This window comes from Monodelphis domestica, chromosome 1, assembly GCF_027887165.1.
Source record: "Monodelphis domestica isolate mMonDom1 chromosome 1, mMonDom1.pri, whole genome shotgun sequence".
In the NCBI taxonomy this organism is placed as follows: domain Eukaryota; kingdom Metazoa; phylum Chordata; class Mammalia; order Didelphimorphia; family Didelphidae; genus Monodelphis; species Monodelphis domestica.
In genome coordinates, this window is record NC_077227.1 from 671,262,634 (window position 1) to 671,282,178 (window position 19,545).

At 36.6% G+C, this 19,545-nt stretch overlaps 1 protein-coding gene across 3 annotated transcripts in view; it reads left to right on the top strand.

Moving 5' to 3' along the window:
- Positions 1-19,545, top strand: part of MAP4K3 (mitogen-activated protein kinase kinase kinase kinase 3) — a 208,890-nt gene that overhangs the window by 65,058 nt on the left and 124,287 nt on the right. The gene's annotated exons all lie outside the window — the stretch shown is intronic.

A 19,545-nucleotide genomic window follows, 5' to 3' on the forward strand; every position in this document is an offset into this window, starting at 1 on the left:
CTAAAGGCCAGGTCATGGTCATATGTCCAGGTGCCTTCAAAGAGCTAGTTTCATTGTTAAGAGAGTTTAAAAGCTGAGAAAATTCAGAATATATAGAACATAAAGAAGCTAAAATGTAGAAAGACAGCACTTTTGACAGAATTCTAGATATTATTCAGAAGTTAAGGCTTTTCATTCTTAAAGTATATTTCTATTTCTCCAACTTGAAGTATATTTCCTGTTACTGACCTAGCCTTTCCCATAGAATTAGAAACCTCTAAAAAGTGCTTCCTGAGTTTGAAAACTCTGGCTTGTGGAGTGGTGTTGGTTGGAGACTGGTACCAGTTATAGACTGTATATATTGTGTACTGCTTTCTCTATTCTCATTGTAGATCTGTATTTCTATTCTCATTAGTTACTGAAGATAGCCAGAGCACCTTCCTGAAATTTTTGGTTATTGTGCATCTTGTATTCTTATCCAGGAGCAGTGGTGATGTTGGGTGCAAATATTGTGAGACTGTCCTAGTAAAGATTAGTGGTTCTCAGGATAAATATGTAATGAAGAAAGTGATTAACATCTAATTGATAGACAAAGGATCCATTGGTCCATTGCCTTTTCCCGTCAGGTTTAAGGTTTATTCATACGACTGTTGCAAGTATATATGCCAGCTTATTTTTGTATTTCCAAGGGCTGTGCAAGATTCTGATAATGAAGATGTCCTAGGAAGCTCTCCCCACAGGAAGTTGTAATTCCCTTTTAAAGACACTTTCATTTGCATCACTTCCTGTGCCTTCCTCCATTTTTACATCTACTAATTAAAGTTGAAGCTTTGCTTAGGACTGCAGTTTGATTCTGATTCGTCACTCACTATTGCACATGTGGGTCACAGACCTCTCTCCCACTTAATGATTAAGTGGGATGTTTACATTTTTGTTAATTAAATTTTAAAAATGGGCAAGGGAGTTAATTTAATATTCATAAATCAGGGGAGAGTTAATTTAATCTTTATACATTAAGTATTTAAGAATCTTCTGAATATTTTTTTTAAAAACCCTTAACTTCTGACATCGAATTGATACTAATGATCAGTTCTAGAGCAAAAGAATTTTAAGGTCCAAGCATGTGGGGCTAAGTGACTTGCCCAGGGTCACACGTCAGGAAGTATCTTGAGGTCAGGTTTGAACCCAGAACCTTTCTATCTTTAGGCATGGCTCTCTAGTCACTGAGCCACTAGTTGCCTCTATTTACGAATGTTTTACTGAGGTAGTAGATACAGATAAGAGAAAGGAACAAGTAGAGTTTTTCAGATATTTTTCTGTAGGAGATCATGTTAATATAGGCACATAAAGTTGTAGCCAATGTAAGATCTTATAATGCAAGGTTCCACAAAAGCATTTGAATCAGAAAAGAATTCAGTCCTTCTGGTTCTTCTCCAGCAAAAGCGTCTCCTGTGTACATAGGCTATTCATATTATTCAATGTTCTTTGGAAAAATGTAAGAAGTAGAATCTTATTCAGCAATTCTCTGTCAGTATCAAATACGAAATGAAATAGAGTGACTTATGATCAATAGAGGTGTCTACTGGTATGGAATATATCCTGTGCAAAATCTAAGTGCAATGATAAATGACAACTAAAGAACATGGTAGATAGGGCCCAGCACTTAGAGTCAGGAAGGCATGTTCAAATTCTGCCTCAGTGTAGGGCAGAGGTGGGCAGAGGAGGCCACCAGAGCCTGAGTTTGCTGGGGGCACCACCATTACCATCACCATGGTAAAGCTGAGCCGGGAGTCCCAGCAGTGACTGCAGCAGGACAGCTTGTAATCCGCTGAGGCTGCAGGCCTGGAGTGCCTGAAACAGCTGTTTTGAGCTTACTTTGGGGATAAAAGACTATTTGAGCATCTGGACTGGAAGCAATCAGTGAACAAGAGAAACCCTGGCAGTGTACATTTCATTTGGATGCGGGGGAAGGGGGAGAAGGAGGTAGGGTGTCCCACTGCATAGGTGTATCTGTGACAAAATAGTTCTCTTAATTAATTCTGGGGGACAGAATGTATTTAAATAAATAACTTCAACCAGGAAAAAAAAGGCTGGGCTGAAGGAGTTTGCCTTTGGGGTTGAGGGTGGGGAAACAGTCATCATACTGATGGTCATAATGAGCTCTGAGCTTTCCATTATTTCCAGTATTCTCTAACCAAATCAGGTGCATCACCAAAAATAGGTGTGCTATATGTCCTAATCTCATTTTACTCAAATGTGTGCTCAGCATTTACTTTCTGCAAGTTTGGGTAGTTGTTTTTATTTTTGTTGTTGTTGTTTTAGTTCTTGGCCATATAGGTGGTAGTTTAGTCCATCCATTCTCATCTTTTAAGTATTATGTATTATTCCCTATATTCATAACTTTTCTTGACTAATACTTTACTAAACTAAACTAAACTTCACTCCTCCAGGAAGTTCTGATTTTCTTTTTTCTCCTCCTTCTGTAGCTAGAGTAAGCTCAATATCTATGCTAGTGCCTTCTCACATCTTTTACTATCATAAATTGTTGATTTAATCAATTTATTGACTACACAATTTTTAGTTTTGATGGGAGTTGAAGGGTAAGCCACTGTTCTATAGATTATTGGTAAATTTAAAAGACTTTTAATACTTGACTTGGAGATTTAGTATTTGCTAAATTGAGTTGAAAGTTGTTTATGTAAGAAGAGTAAGACAAATTAACTGTGATATCAGGGGGCTTAATAAAAATTTTTGGCCTGAACATGATGATTAAAGGGCAAATTTCTATTAAAATTGAAGGTTTTGTGTTATACCTTTAATAGCTCTGCCAAAAAAAATTATTATTATTATTATTTTTTTAAGCCCTTAACTTCCAGGTCTTAGGATCAGTACTGTATATTGATTCCAAGACAAAAGAGCAGTAAGGCCTAGGCAGTGGGAGTTAAGTGGCTTATATGGGTCACACAGCTAGGAGTGTCTTACATCAGATTTACACCCAAGACCTTCAACCTGACACTCAATCCACTGAGGCTCCCCTCAAAAATTTTTTTTCTAATGACCTTTTCTTTTTTTTATTGTTCCACTTCTTTTAAGACAATCCTATTCCCAAATTCTCTTCTCACCTTCAACTCCTTCATCTCCAACTAGTTTTAAGGTTTTAGTTCTTTTATCAATTCCTTTTTCCTTGTTCCATTTAGTTATGTAGTCCTTTACTCTTTCTCCTTTTCTCTGTCAGTTATACTTAATTCAAATTACCTTCTCTCTTCTTCACCTCTTTTCTGTGCCTTTTTCTAAAAAGGATTTCTTTATCATGTTCCCTTCATTAATCACCTTTTCCTTCTGTACATAATACATTTTTATTCTTTGTTTCATGATCTTTAGATTTATTCCTTCTTTAGTGTCATTATGTTCTTGGAATAAAAACTTCCAGAATAACAAATGTTATGTATCTAAAGCATTTCTATATTATTGCCTTATAGAGTTTGTCCTCTCACTCCTTTTTAGTCTTGTCCTTTATTTGATCCCTAAAATAGGCAATGAGGACAGAAGTATTGTCCCATCTTAGAATTTTTCTCACATCCTTAATTGCCCAATTCTGCCTTCCCACCCTACCCATGATCATTTTCTCTTTCATCTGTCATAAAATCTTCCCATAAAGGCTTACCTTTTTTCATTTATCTGATTCAGGTTTGCAGAATGTACATCATTTTTGGGTTGTATCCTCAGTTCCTTTTTTTTCCCTTTCAAAATACATTATTCCATTCTCTTCTGTGATTTCTAGTGGGCATAGAATAATCCTTGGGTTATTCAAATGTGCTTTTCTTTACATTTTAAGGTCTTTCTCTTTGAGACTTTTAGAATTTGTTGTTTATAAATGGAATTTTGAAATTAAAATACTATGTGCCTTGGAATTTGAAGTACTATTGAGTAGGTTTTGTTTTGTTTGCTAAAGATGTTTTTTGTATTCTTTTGATTATTGAAGGGAAAGGAATAAGCATTTTTATAATGCAGCTATGTGTCAGATAGAATGTTGTGCTTTATAAATATCTCATTTCATCCTCAAAACAACTCTTGAGATGGGTGCTGTCATTCCCTCCATTTTACAGGTGAAAAAATTAAGGCAGAGGTTAAATGACTTACTCAGTAGTCACACAGGAACTTATGAAGTGGCTCATCTTGCTTGCTGACTAGGCTCAGTACTATTCACTGCACCCTCTGGCAGTCTGATTGTGACTTCCTTGTCTGTATTCAAAAGTTTAGGCAGTTATCTTATACTTAGTCTTTCATTGTTGTATTCAAGTATTTTGACTAGTTCTTCTAGGAGGCCTTGTAATCCTTACATTGTCTTTGAAATTCATGTGTTTTGTTTGTACAACAATCATGTTCTTTGAACATTTTTTTCCCTTCATCTTCTGTCTTCTTCAAGATTGTCCTTCAACTTCAGCATATTTGTATTCCCAATCTCTTTTTCTCTCTTTTGCTTCTATTTTCCACGGAAGATTCAGGTTTTTCTATTCTACTAATTATTTCTACTGTGCTGCCCATAAATTATACAATTTGTTCTCATTGAAATTCTTCTCTCAAGGTTATAATTTGCCTTTTGAACCATTCTGGAACATCCTGCTGTGGTTCCATGCTATCTTGGGAATCCATAGGGTTCTGAGTTTCATCATTTTGGTTTCTTTTTACTTGCAGTACTTAAAGATATTTGCAGGCTTTTAAAGTCTTGTTACTCATCTTTCCATCTGATTTTTATATCTTTTCTGTTGGTTTATCTTCTCATCTCTAGGTTTTTGACTGAATTTCCTTGCTCCTGAGTTCTTTTTTAGATTTTTTTTTCCTTTGTAGTCAATCAGTAAACACTTAGTACACATACACTGTGCCAGTCCTACTCTGCTAAGCACCAGGCTTACAGAGAACTGCAAAAGATCGTCCCTGCCCTCAAAGGGCTCACAATCTAATGGGAGAGACATATACAAACAAACAAAAAATACAAGCCATATTAAGGGGAAAAATAGGAAATAATTAACAGAAAGAAGCAGGATTAGGACCTAGGCACAGGAGGTCCTGGGCTCATATCTGCCCTGAGAGCCTTCCCAGCTGTGTGACCCTGGGCAAGTTACTTAATCCCCATTGCCTAGCCTTTACTGTTCTTCTGCCTTGTAACCAGTACACAGTATTGATTCTAAGACAGAAGGAAAAGGTGTTTTTTTTGTTGTTGTTGTTTGTTTGCCTTTTTTTTTTTTTTAAGAAAGATTAGGTTGCTTCCTTTAGAAGACAGAATTTTAGTTGGGCCTTAAAGTAAGTTAAACAGAAATGAAGAAGGGAGAGCATTTAAGACATAGGGGACAGCCAGAGACAATGGCTGCAGCTGAGAGATGAATTCTCTTGTTCTTGGAACTGTGAGGAAGCCAGTGTCACTGGGTAGAAAAGAATGTGGCAGGGAGTAGGGTGTAAGAAGTCTAGAAAGGTAGTAGGACAGGGCTCAGCTATGAAGGGCTTACACATCAGGCAGAAGATTTTACATTTTACTTTGGGGGTGAAAGGGGACCCTGTAAGGATAACTTTAGTGTTGTGACTTGAAAAGTCTAAATTAATTTGGTCGCCAGGGAAAATTCCCAAATAATAAAATACCCGAGTCAGCTGGAAATTATGGTGATTTAATTAAGATAGAGAGAAGGAATTAAGGAAAAGAGAGAGAGAGAAAAGAGTTAATTTAAACTGCTCTGGCTCAGGCTGAGCCTGGCAGTAGTTAAAGGCCTTGGCCAAAGTGGCCTCCCTGAGCCCAAGGGAAAGGGAGTCAGTCTTATCACTCACCAGGAGACCATCTCCAGGAAGCTGTCTGAGGAAGATCCTCCAGGCTGAGTTTCATCCTGAACTGAACTGAACTCAAAAGTGAATTGACTCAGCTGACCTTTCTAGCCTCCTTTTAAAGAAATTCTCTGGTTCCAAAACTTAAGTACTATATCATCTGAAAATTGCTACTATCTAAAATGAAATAAAGCTTTGGGGAATTACCTACATACATAAAAACTAAATGAATTTTAATTTTCTCTAACTTATGGCATTATTAAACCTCTTTTCTAATTTTATAAATAATTTTATAGTCTAAACTTATAAGGATAGCTAGATGGTATAATGGATAGATCACCAAGCCTGGAGTTATAAAAACTGTAGTTCAGATTTGACAGCTTCTCACTTTGGCTAAGTTACTTAAACTGCCTCAGTTTCCTCAACTGTAAAATGGGGATAATAATAGTGCCTATTAATCTCTTTTATTGTGATAATTGACTTTTTACAGTTAAATTTCTTTAGGAAATGTTGAGATTCTTTAATTAAATATCTTCCCTTTTACTCATTTCCCATTTTGTGGGCATCAGTAGCTAATTAATTACATGGATCAAGTTGAAATTGGCTTTAGTTCTTGTCGTAATTATTTTACCAATTTGATATTGACTTTGTTTTAAGAAGTTTGTGCTTTGACAATATAGAGATTATTTCCACACCAGCAAATAGTTGTTTCTGTAAAAATTGAAGGAATGTCATTATTTATAGGAAGTATTTACTATGCATAGTGACCTTGATTAATGAAAAAAGGAATTGTATGCATATTTATTGGGAATTCAAATCTACCTCAGACACCTTTAGTAGCTGTGTGGTTTTGGGTTAAGTCATTTAATCCTGTTTGCCTTGGTTACCACACCTGTAAATTGAGCTAGAGAAAGAAGTGGCAAATGACTGCAGTATCTTTGCCAATGAAACCCCTAATGGAGTCAGGGAGAGTTGGCATGACTGAAACATCTGGAGAACAACATGCAATGTTATATGCAGCAGATTTTTAAATAATCCACAGACCTTTGGTCTTTCAGTTCTTTCTTTCAAACAATGCTTTTGCCTTTTTCATCTTCCTCTTCTTTTCCCCCCTTTGTAAGGTGAAGTCACTGAATATTAAAGCATTTATTCATTAAATATGGAGGTTCTTCTCGTTACAGCATGGCATAATGGTTGCAGAATTTTCCTCAGAATTAGGGAGATCTGGGTCTAAGTCCTTCTTCTGATCTATTGTGGTTAACTAAATGGAGGTGAGGAACTCTCACCTTTAGTTTAGAACTCAGGCAGCTCTCTAAAATTATATATTGTGTAGCAATAGGGAACTTAGCCACCCAGATTTCTCTAGTCACTGAAATCATTGGCCCTGACCAAGAGTCATGGTTACTGGCACTATATAACTACAGTTTTTTCAAAATAGTTGTTCTATCTTTAGGTTTTAGTGTACTACTAAACTTGGTAAACTAGGTAAACTACCGGTAAACTCAGTAGTACAGTTCATAAATTGTTGAAAGTGATGTCAGGATAATCTGAGTTTGAATTTAGCTTCAGACTCTTAGTAGCTGTGTGACTTTGAGCAAGGCCCTTCACTTTTCAGCTTCATTTTCCTCATCTTTAAAATGGAAATAATAGCACCTGCCTCATGGGATTGTTGTATGGGTCAAATAAGATAATGTGGAAAAGGCTGTGCAAGCATTAACGTGCCATATAAATGCTAGCTGTTACTGGGATTAAATATTAAAACAACCTCATCACTCTTTGGGGTTAGTTTCAAAGATTTTATAAACCATATAAGATATTGCTAGTTTTTGTTTTTTCTTTCCCATTGACTGGCTTTGCTGTTATTGATAAATTGTGGTATTTATAGAAATGTTTCCTTTTTTCTTTCTGTTGCCTTTTTCATTAATAATAAAATATAGAATTCTTTAAAATCAAGCCTTGAAGGGTTGGTTGTTTTAGGTCAAACTACTTCTTTGTACTTTATTCATAAGTATAGTATGTGGAATTTACCACTTGAGATTCTGCCAATTTCTAAGTTCTCTATAATCTGTGTTATTGTTAAATAACAAAGGGGTTTTGCTGTGAATTTTTTTAGATTTTAGAAATCGACTCATTTATTATTGGTGTTTGAGACATTTTCATTGAAAAATCACATTTACATATTAAAACTATTTTTACTATTGCAGATTAGTCATTCCTGTGTCTTTTTATTTGTAGTTTTGCTGACGATCCTATCTTGCACAAGAGGTATATCCATATGAAAAATAGAGCTAATACTATTATAATACTATTCACAGTTTTGATAAAAACCACTTTGTAAAGTGTAAAGAGATATACAAAGACAAATGACTGATTCTTGAGCACATTTGGAATCAGTAACAAAAATTATCCATAATTATATCAAATGCATAATATATTAAGCCCTCCAAAGTTGCAATAAATATTTTTTTTGGATTCCCTAGACTTTATTACTTTCACTGTAATTTTGGTATGCTATCACCAGGTGGCAGCAGTGTTCTATGATCATGTAGCCCTAAGCCAAAAGGTATGTTTTTCCTGTTACAGTGTGGTTCAGAAGAGCATTCAGAGGCTTAAGTGAAAATGTAAAAGAAATGAGGGACCTAACTTAGAGCTATAAAAAGGAATCAAAGTCTAAGCAGAGATTAGGGAATTTAGAACAAAAGATGGACATACTGTGGCAATAGATTCTCAGGGAGAGACAGAGACAGACAGACAGACAGACAGACAGACAGACAGACAGACAGACAGACAGACAGACAGACAGAGAACAGAGAGCAGAGGCTGTTTACTTAACATAGAGCTTTGCCACATAGTAAATTCTTAGTATTTTTCCATTTATTCTTTTATACATGAAATAAGGGGGTTGGGCCAGATGACCTGTAAGGATCATTCTGTTCTACATTCATGATGCTATGGACTCCCTGAGTCCTCTGCTCTTAATTCAACATTTCCAGTGACTTCATCAAATCAAAACTTTACTTATCTTGGTTGCCTGATTTTGGATGTTCTTTAGTTTATCACATTCTTCCTTTGCAATGGCAGCCAGAACTGAGAGAGAAGGAAAAATTATCTAAATACATCCATGTAGCTACAATAAAGAGTAGTTACAGTGTTGGAAGAATAATAGTTTTGTGCCATGGACTCTTTTCCTTCCCAGAATAGGTATTAACTTATCCTGAAATTATTTTCTCACATAAGCATTTGGGACTAAGTAGGAAATATAAACAAGAGGCTATATTTCCTTTTTCCATTTTAAGAAAGAGATTTAACTGTAGTCTTGGAAAAAGAGTAAGTTATGATGATAGTCCAAGGACTAAATTAGCTAATAACAGTGGAACGGAAAAGAAGGGATGAATGCAAGATATATAATACAAGAATGGAACTTGATGACCAGGTATTTGAGGCAAATGAGAGTCAAAGATGACTGAGGTGTTAAAATTGAATAAATTTGTGGTGTAAGTAACATTAACATATATAAGAAAGTCAGAAAGAGGAGCTAGTTTTGGAGGAAACAGGACATTTTACTTAAGGTACAAGTTTGAGGTGAGGACTGGGTATCCAGATAAAAAAATGACCAGAAGACATTTTATGGAATTGTCTTCTCAAAGGTCAAAGTGTTGAATTAAGTCATGTAGCTCTTCAGGCATTTTGATCTCTTTGTTGTAAGTGACTGCTTTGACCTTGAAAACCATTACCCACCTTTTTGGGAGGTTCTGATGCATACTAATCCCTCTTCTCAACTAGGAACATACGATTCAGACAGTGAACAGCTAGTTTCTTCCTTACCAGCTTGTTATATTAATGGTGTGGGACTACATGATTGCATGAAACCTTGTAGCATACCTTTCTTCCTATTCTCTATCCCTTGGATATTTTAATGGATAGAGTTGGGGTATGCCTCAGGAAGCCTTGTAACAGGTACATTTCTGTAAAGCTACACCCCAGGCATCATCTATGCTTTTCCCCATCCAGCAGTTATTCACCATTTAGTTCACTTGTAGTTTTTTTTAATCCTTTAAAAAAATTTTTTTTAAATCCTTTTTTAAGGATGCCTCATTTTAAATCCTTTATATATTTCATGTCTGCCTTCTAAAAATCTTTACTGTAGCAACCCCTCCAGCCATTAGTCCCCTACTAATGATACTTCAAAGGAAAGAGTACCAAATACCATATATTCTCAGTTCAAAGCAAATCCACAGGAAATGACATTATTTAAAGAGGGGGGGGACTGATCCAAGGAACCCACAAAACAAGTGCTGCCATCATCAACCCATTCCCCTGGATTTTCTTCCTTGTCTTCTCCGATTCAGGTATAACAAATTCATTATACCTTTGTTCATCAGGATTAGGCATTCTTCTTTGTATACTGTTTTCAAGGTCTGTTGAAATCATGCCTTACCTTGGCTATTACTGGCTTATTCTGTACAGCAGCCAGCTAACAATCCAGCTTTGCCATGAGATTGCCTAAATATTTGGAAATCTTTTACAATAGTGATGGTAGCTGAAGAATGTAAAAGTTGATGAAATCTCCAAAGAAGACAAGGAGCATAGTTAGAGAATAGAAGACCAGTAACTTAAAGCTGGGAAGTACCCATACACGTGGTGGAAGAGGGGACATGAAGATTAGATAGGGGACGATCTTGGTTAGTGTTCTCAGGAAAACCAGGGAAGAACAAAGTTTCATTCTAAAGCAACTAGGTGACACAGTGGGTAGAGTGCTGAGCCTGTACCTTCTGAATTCAAATCTGGCCTCAGCCACTTTTTGCCTGTGTGATTCTAGGCTTAACATCCTCTTTTGCCATAGTTGAGGATGATCATAACCCCTACTTTCTTTCTGGGGGTTATAATAATTGTAAAGAGCTTAGCATTTTGCCTGGCACATATTAAATACTATATGAATGTTAGCTGTTATTATTTCTTAAATAGCTGGTCAGCAATTTCAGATGCTTTTCATACTACTGAGAATTTTCTTAAGAAAGCTGTCTATTTCTACTTAAATATAAAACATCTTAACATGATTTTGTTATTGTTCAATCCTTTCAATTGTCTTCAACAATGACCCCGTTTCTGAATTTCTTGTCAGAGGTACTAGCGAGGTTTGCCATTTCCATCTATAGCACATTTTACAGATAAGGAAATTGAGGCAAACAAGTTACTTGCCTAGTATCTCATAGCTATTAAGTGTCTAAGGCCAAATTTGAATTTAGGAAGATGAATCTTCTGATTCTAGGCCCAGTGCTCTATGTATTGCACCACCTATTTGACTAAAATTTTCCTTTGAAACTTCATTGACCTGGGCCTATTTAGATGTCAATATTCAGAAATCCACTTCCAAGAAAGATGGATAAATTCAAGTTAAAGGAGAATATATGAATGGATTGGCATAGCAAGAAGCACTTGGAGTGAACAAAGGAAGGTAGGTGATAAAGTAAAACTTAGACAATAGAATGTGGGTTTCAGTTCTAGTTAAGGAAATAAAATATTAAAGCCTCAAATTTACAAATAAAGTTAACTCAAAAGACCTTAATTACTCTAATTAGTCCCTTGATTTCAGCCACTTAACTATTGATCACAAAATTTTAAGCCTATGTGCCAGTTAACTAGAATATACAAAGAGTATTCTGGTAAAAGAGAGTCAAAGTCTTCTTATAAGAATTTTACAGGTTTGTTTGTTTTTTAATTCGTCCTTATTAACAAAGAAAAAGAAGTAAAGCAAAACAAGTAGTGATCTTATTATCTGATCATGTATGAATGCATGTGTGTATATGTCCTATACCAGTAGCCTTTAGTATAGGTTTAATTATATTTAATATAGTCTTATAAGCCAGAACTTAGTTTTTGAGGCTTGCTTTGCTTATAGTCTTTTGATCCCTGTCTTCTGCTACTCTTCTTTGCCCAGCTAAATCACAAATTCATGGAGTTTACTTCCAGTTTTATTTTCCAGTTCAGAGCATGCTAATGAATCGTTAGTATATAATACTTTCTCTGCCTTCTTTGTTAAGATCAAATAAAATATCTGTGAAATCCTGTATGAAGCATTATACAGATATATGAAATACTGGGCTTAGATTCTTAGAGCAGAGAAAATCTCATCATCAGTTTTTGTTATGTTTTGGACTACTTCTGTATTGACACATTAATTGTCTAACATCTTAGATATTTTGGGGGAAAAGTCATGAAAATGGTATTTGTTAAAACATGATTCACCTACTTAAAATCTGCTTTTATGTAAAGCATTCTTCAAATATGATATATAGTCCATTTAACTAAAATTCATTTAAAAACCAGAAATTAGCTTGATCTCAAATATTGGTTACTCTGTTTATAGTTAATGTAGAATTGCCAATAATATATAAAACAAATAGTTCCTAGAAGAATGCAATTTTTTTAAAAATATATTTTATTTGATCATTTCCAAGCATTATTCGTTAAAGACATAGATCATTTTCTTTTCCTCTCCCCCACCCCCCATAGCCGACGCGTAAGTCCACTGGGCATTAGATGTTTTCTTGATTTGAACCCATTGCTTTGTTGATAGTATTTGCATTAGAGTGTTCATTTAGAGTCTCTCCTCTGTCATGTCCCCTCAACCTCTGTATTCAGGCAGTTGCTTTTTCTCGGTGTTTCCACTCCCATAGTTTATCCTTTGCTTATGAATGGTGTTTTTTTCTCCTGGATCCCTGCAAGTTGTTCAGGGACATTACACTGCCACTAATGGAGAAGTCCATTACGTTCGATTATACCACAGTGTATTAGTCTCTGTGTACAATGTTCTCCTGGTTCTGCTCCTCTCGCTCTGCATCACTTCCTGGAGGTGGTTCCAGTCTCCATGGAACTTCTCCACTTTATTATTCCTTTGAGCACAATAGTACTCCATCACCAACATATACCACAGTTTGTTCAGCCATTCCCCAATTGATGGGCATCCCCTCGTTTTCCAGTTTTGGGCCACCACAAAGAGCGCAGCTATGAATATTTTTGTACAAGTCTTTGTGTCCATTATCTCTTTGGGGTACAGACCCAGCAGTGCTATGGCTGGGTCAAAGGGTAGATATTCTTTTGTCGCCCTTTGGGCATAGTTCCAAATTGCCCTCCAGAATGGTTGGATCAGTTCACAACTCCACCAGCACTGAATTAATGTCCCTGCTTTGCCACATCCCCTCCAGCATTCATTACTTTCCTTTGTTGTTATGTTAGCCAATCTGCTAGGTGTGAGGTGATACCTCAGAGTTGTTTTGATTTGCATCTCTCTGATTATAAGAGATGTAGAACACTTCTTCATGTGCTTCTTAATAGTTTTCATTTCATTATCTGAGAACTGCCTATCCATTTCCCTTGCCCATTTATCAATTGGAGAATGGCTTGATTTTTTGTACAATTGATTTAGCTCATTATAAATATGAGTAATTAAACCTTTGTCAGAGGTTTCTATGAAGATTTTTTCCCAATTTGTTGTTTCCCTTCTGATTTTAGTTATATTGGTTTTGTTTGTACAAAAGCTTTTTAGTTTGATGTAGTCAAAATTATTTATTTTACATTTTGTGATTCTTTCTATATCTTGCTTGGTTTTAAAGCCTTTCCCCTCCCAAAGGTCTGACATGTATACTATTCTGTGTTTACTCAATTTACTTATGGTTTCCTTCTTTATGTTTAAGTCACTCACCCATTTTGAATTTATCTTGGTGTAGGGTGTGAGGTGTTGATCTATTCCTAGTCTCTCCCACACTGTCTTCCAATTTTCCCAGCAGTTTTTATCGAATAGTGGATTTTTGTCCCAAAAGCTGGGATCTTTGGGTTTATCGTATACTGTCTTGCTGAGGTCGCTTTCCCCCAGTCTATTCCACTGATCTTCCTTTCTGTTTCTTAGCCAGTACCAAATTGTTTTGATGACTGCTGCTTTGTAATATAGTTTAAGGTCAGGGACTGCGAGGCCCCCATCATATGTGTTTTTTTTTTCATTATTTCCCTGGATATCCTTGATCTTTTGTTCTTCCAAATGAACTTTGTTATGGTTTTTTCTAAATCAGTGAAGAAGTATTTTGGTAGTTCAATGGGTATGGCACTAAATAGATAAATAAGTTTGGGTAGGATGGTCATTTTTATTATATTGGCTCGTCCTATCCATGAACAGTTAATGTTTTTCCATTTGTTCAAGTCTAGTTTTAGTTGTGTGGCGAGTGTTTTGTAGTTGTGTTCATATAGTTCCTGTGTTTGTCTTGGGAGGTAGATTCCTAGGTATTTTATTTTGTCTAAGGTGATTTTGAATGGGATTTCTCTTTCTAGTTCTTGCTGCTGAGCTGTGTTGGAGATATATAGAAAAGCTGATGATTTATGTGGGTTTATTTTGTATCCTGCAACTTTGCTAAAGTTGTTGATTATTTCAATTAGCTTTTTGGTTGAATCTCTAGGATTCTTTAAGTAGACCATCATGTCATCCGCAAAGAGTGATAACTTGGTCTCCTCCTTGCCTATTTTGATGCCTTCAATTCCTTTATCTTCTCTAATTGCTACTGCTAGTGTTTCTAGTACAATGTCAAATAGTAGAGGTGATAATGGGCATCCTTGTTTCACTCCTGATCTTATTGGGAATGCATCTAGTTTATCCCCATTGCAGATGATATTAGCTGTTGGTTTTAGATATATACTGTTTATTATTTTTAGGAATGACCCTTCTATTCCTATGCTTTCTAGTGTTTTTAATAGGAATGGGTGTTGTATTTTATCAAAGGCTTTTTCTGCATCTATTGAAATAATCATGTGGTTCTTGCTAGTTTGCTTGTTGATGTGGTCAATTATGTGGATGGTTTTCCTAATGTTGAACCAGCCCTGCATCCCTGGTATGAATCCTACTTGATCATGGTGAATGATCCTTCTGATCACTTGCTGGAGTCTTTTTGCTAGTATCCTATTTAAGATTTTTGCATCTATATTCATTAGGGAGATTGGCCTATAGTTTTCTTTCTCTGTTTTTGACCTTCCTGGTTTTGGAATCAGTACCATGTTTGTGTCGTAAAAGGAGTTTGGTAGAACTCCCTCTTTGCTTATTATGTCAAATAGTTTGTATAGTATTGGGATTAACTGTTCTCTGAATGTTTGATAGAATTCACAGGTGAATCCATCAGGCCCTGGGGATTTTTTCTTAGGAAGTTCTTTGATGGCTTGATGGATTTCAATTTCTGATATGGGATTATTTAAGAATTCTATTTCCTCTTCTGTTAGTCTAGGCAGTTTGTATTTTTGTATATATTCATCCATTTCTCCTAAATTGGTGTATTTATTGCCATATAATTGGGCAAAGTAATTTCTAATGATTGCCTTAATTTTCTCCTCATTGGAGGTGCTGTCCCCCTTTTCATCTTTAATGCTGTGAATTTGCTTTTCTTCCTTCCTTTTTTTAATTAGATTGACCAGTACTTTGTCTATTTTGTTTGTTTTTTCAAAGTACCAGCTTCTTGTCTTATTTATTAAATCAATAGTTCTATCACTTTCGATTTTATTAATTTCTCCCTTAATTTTTAGGATTTCTAATTTGGTTTTCTGCTGGGGGTTTTTAATTTGATCGCTTTCGAGTTTTTTCAATTGCATTTCCAATTGATTGATCTCTGCTCTCCCTTGTTTGTTAATATAAGCATTCAGGGATATGAATTTGCCTCTGATTACCGCTTTGGCTGCATCCCAAAAGGTTTGAAAGGATGTTTCGCCATTGTCATTTTCCTTGATGAAATTATTGTTTCTATGATTTCTTCTTTAACTAAACGGTTTTGGAGTATCATATTGTTTAATTTCCAATTGGTTTTAGATTTGGTTTTCCATGTACCATTACTAATCATTATTTTTATTGCCTTGTGATCTGAGAAGGCTGCATTCATTATTTCTGCTTTTTTGCATTTGTGTGCTATGTTTCTGTGACCTAATGCATGGTCAATTTTTGTGAATGTGCCATGTGGTGCTGAGAAGAAGGTGTATTCCTTTTTATCCCTATTTATTTTTCTCCATATGTCTATTAATTCTAATTTTTCTAAGATTTCATTCACTTCTTTTACCTCTTTCTTATTTATTTTTTGATTTGATTTATCTAAATTTGATAATGGTTGGTTTAAGTCTCCCACTAGTATGGTTTTACTGTCTATTTCTTCCTTCAATTCTCCTAGTTTCTCCATTAGAAATTTGGGTGCTATATTATTTGGTGCATACATGTTGATTAATGATATTTCCTCATTGTCTAGAGTCCCTTTTAACAAAATATAATTACCTTCCCTATCCCTTTTGATCAGGTCTATTTTTGCATTGGCTTTATCAGATATCATGATTACCACTCCTGCCTTCTTTCTATCAGTTGAGGCCCAGAAGGTCTTACTCCATCCTTTAATTCTGACCTTGTGGGTGTCAACCCGCCTCATGTGTGTTTCTTGAAGACAACATATGGTAGGGTTTTGGATTCTAATCCATTCTGCTATTCGTCTACGTTTTATGGGTGAGTTCATCCCATTCACGTTCAAAGTTATGATTGTCATTTGTGGACTCCCTGGCATTTTGATTGCCTTCCCTAATTCTAACCTTTTCTTCTTCGGCTCTACCTTTTAGTCCAGTGATTTACTTTGAATCAGTCCCCCTTGTCCCCTCCCTTGATGTTTCCCTTTTTAGTCCCTCCCTTTTTCTTCCCTCCCCCTCCCCCCTCTCTTTCCCTCCCTTTTTGTTCTCCCTCTCCCCCTCCCCCCCTTGGTTTTCCCTTCTCCTTACCCTTGTTGGGTAAGATAGAATTCAAGATCCCAATGGATCTGGATGTTTTTCCCTCTCAGAGTTGATTTCCCTGAGATTGAGGTTTAAGTAACCCCCCCCCCCTCTCTTCCTCTCCTTCTTATAGGAGTTTTCTTCCCCTCCCCTTCCCATGTGAATCTTTGTGTGAGAACCATTATTCTGTTTGGTCTTTCTTTACCCCCTATTTATACATTACATTTTCCCCACATGTTGGTATACATAGATTGATATAAATGTAGTCCTTATAGAAGAGAGTTTGAGTAAAAGAAGAAGATAACATTTTCCCCTTTCCTTAATATTTACCTTTTCAGGTATTCCTTGCTCTATGATTTTCGGTATCAAACTTTCCACAGAGCTCTGGTCTTTTCTTTGCAAAAAGTTGGAAGTCTTCTATTTTGTTGAATGCCCATACTTTCCCTTGGAAGTATATAGTCAGTTTTGCTGGGTATGATTCTTGGTTGGAGACCCAGCTCTCTTGCCTTTCTGAAGATCGTGTTCCATGCCTTACGATCATTCAGAGTAGAACTTGCAAGGTCCTGTGTGACCCTGATTGGCATTCCTTTATATCTAAATTGTCTTTTTCTGGCTTCCTGTAGGATTTTTTCTTTTGTTTGATAGCTTTGGAATTTGGCAATTACATTCCTGGGAGTTGTCTTTTGGGGGTTTAATGTAGAAGGTGTTCTGTGAGCTCTGTCAGTGGCTGTATTGCCCCCTTGTTCTAGAATCTCTGGGCAATTTTCTTTGATTATATCTTGTATCACCATGTCCAGTTTGGTGTTTATTTCTGGCTTTTCTGGGAGTCCAATTATTCTTAAATTCTCTCTTCTCCCTCTATTTTCCAGATCTATCACCTTGTTGGTGAGGTATTTTATGTTCTCTTCTAATTTCTTGGTGTTTTGGCTTTGCTTTATTAGTTCTTGTTTTAAAGCCTGGTTTTCTTTTACAGTTTGGTCAAACTGGTTTTGTAGATGCGTGAATTTCTTTTGCATTATTTCCCACTTTTCCTCCCAGAGGGCTTCCATCTTTTTGGTCATTTCTGATTCAAATTCTTCATGGGTTTGTGGAGAGTTTCTATTTCCTTTGGAAGATTTTGGAGCATTTTCTTGTATATCTTCTTCTATCTGCTCTGTATTTTGTATTTTGGCTCCATAGAATGTGTCCAAAGTCGCCCCTTTCTTCTTATTTTTCTTGGTATTTTGGGGCTTCTGTGCTTCTGTGGAGTTTGCTGCCATCTCTGAATGTGGAGGATTAGCTTTTCTTATCTCTGTCTGGTGTTCAGAGGCTTTAGTCCTGGGCAGATGTTGGTTCTATGAGCTTTCCCTGGGTTAAACTGAATTTGCCTCACTGGAACTGGAATGGAAGGGTCGGACCACGAGGCCACACTCCCCCCCCCCCCCCCCCTCGCTTTCCGGAAGTTGCCTTCAGAATCGCTGGCTGTGAGGCTGTTTCGTCGGCCTGCGGGGGGATGGGCTGCAGCTTCCCCAAGCTCCGAGGGCAGGGACTTTCACTGAGACTTGGATAGCAGGATCCAGCCCGTGAGGCTGTCTTGGCCGCCCTGAGGGTTGCTGTTGTTTCGACCCTGCTCTCTGCAGTGGGAGCCCCAGGCAGTAACTTTCACTGGGACTCGGGTAGAAGGCCCTGAGGGTTGTTGTTCCGAGGACCCTGCTCTCTAGGCAGGGCTGCGGCTTCCGGGAGCCTTGGACTCTGTGCTCCTACCCCTGAGGTCCGAGTGATCTCGGGTTCTGGCTTTTGAGGGGAGCCATACCTTTTGAACCGGGTCCAGGTCCAGGAGGAGGGTTCCCAGGGTCTGTGCTGTTGATTCGTGTTGAATTTCGGCGCCTTAGGAGCTTATAGTTTGAGATCGGTCGGGAAGGGTTTTCCGGAGATCTGAACTTCAGCTTTCTCTAAGCCGCCATCTTAACCGGAAGTCTCAAGAATGCAATTTTTAAGGAATTAAATATTGTAGTAAATTGTGACAATCAAACTAAACATCTTTTGTCATCGAAGGTTCTGATGGGTGATCTGGATCATTTCAGTCTTTTGCTACTTTAGTACAACTTTTTCATAACCTTTAAGATCATATGTTTATATTAATAATAATAAAGATAACAAGCATTTTCATGTCACATTGAAATTTACAAAGCAGTTTACAAATATTAACTCATTTTATCCTAACAATAACTCTGGGATGTGGGTGATACCCTATTTTATAGTGACTCATCCAGGTTCTCAAAAGCTAGTAGGTATCTGAGGCCAGATCTATCTCAGGTCTTTGTAACTTTAGTTTTAGACACTATCCATTGCACTTCCCTACCGCTTCTACTTAGGATTGGAAACAAATTAGTTTGTTGGGAAACTTTGGAGAAAAACTTGGAGAAAGAAAAAAAAAGCGTTATGAGTCTGACTACTATCTTGGTACTAAATAGGAGTTAAACTTAACCATTCAACTATAGAGTCCAACATAGTTCTACTAAATGATACACCCTTTCAGTGTAGTTAAGTGTAAAACAGTAAAAAGCAGCTTTCAGTGGGAATTGTATATATCCATCAGTTATTATTTGAATTATTAGAATCAAATGAACTTGTTGAAAAACCATTCTCACTTTTTCTCTTCCTGCAAAATGGTTTAACAAAGTACTAATTCTAACGTTTATATTTCTGCTGCACAAAGCACTATGCTAGGTGTCAGTAGGAGATAAAGTTTAGGTAGGGCAGAGTTCCTGAATTCACTGAACTTCACTGAACTTGGAAATAGGGTAATGTGATGTGTGTGTGTGTAAATGTAAAAAAAATTTTTTTAAGAAATCCAAAGGAAAGTATTATGTCAGGATTGAGGGGAGTGGCCCCTTACTAAGAGGACATCAGGGAGCTGCTTTGAGGAAATATTTGAGATTAATTTTTTTTAAACCCTTACCTTCCATCTTGGAATCAGTACTGTGTTCCAATGCAGAAGAGGGG